Consider the following 910-nt stretch of genomic DNA (forward strand, 5'->3'; position numbering starts at 1 on the left):
GATCGGGGCTGACGGACAGGGACTGAGGGCACAGGGACTGAGGGGACAAGGGGTGAGGGGGACCGGCCCCGAGGCACGGGGAGGACCCCGGTGAGGAGGGAGGGAACGCTCTCCCAAAGAACTGACAGAGGGGAAGAAAAAAAATAAATAAGATTAAAAAAAAAACCAAACACCACAAAAGTTTACTTTAATTTTGTTTTTCGAAATTTCGAGGTGTCGGGACGGGAAGCGCAGGCGGCTGAAGGAGGGTCCCAGCCCGGTCCCTGCCCGGTCCTGCGGGAGGTGGGAAGCGGAGGGAGCTGCGTGGAGCAGCTTCCCCGTGGTTACGGACACCGCGGGCACGGGATCCTTTGTTTTACAAGCGTGTGTTCAGAGAGAAAAAACAACAGCATTTCCAAAACCCGAGGGGGCAGGAAAAACACCACGGATGAAAAAAATAATATTTCCCCTTCCCCGTTTGGTCTTAGAAGCCGGAAAACGCGAGATGAGACTGTCAGAAAATATGTTTTCAAGGATAGAAAACTGCCTCGATAACACTGAGTTTTTATTTAAACACTCTGCACGACTTATTAATAAGCCCTGCCCTTTCCATAAGGCTGGAAAAGGAAGACTCAAACCGTTCTTAATTGCCAGATAATTTTGATGAAATGAGCAGGAGTGAGGGGACAAGCTGGTGCACCCCATAGTCCAGAAGGCTTTCCCATGCTGATTCTTTTTGACTCAGAATTCAGCCACTGTACAGACAAGTGTAAGATGTTGTGCTGCTCTGGTCCATGATTAAATCCCGGCGACCAGTCCCACAAAGCCCCCCAAGCCCAGTTCCTCGTCGCTGAGCCTGCTGAAGAGTTGCCTATTGTGAGTGTGTCACTGCAGCAGCAGCCAGCTGGCATGTCAGCGTTTCCATTGCAAG

This window comes from Neopelma chrysocephalum, unplaced genomic scaffold (assembly GCF_003984885.1).
Source record: "Neopelma chrysocephalum unplaced genomic scaffold, ASM398488v2 Primary Assembly neopelma1_81, whole genome shotgun sequence".
Classification (NCBI taxonomy): Eukaryota; Metazoa; Chordata; class Aves; order Passeriformes; family Pipridae; genus Neopelma; species Neopelma chrysocephalum.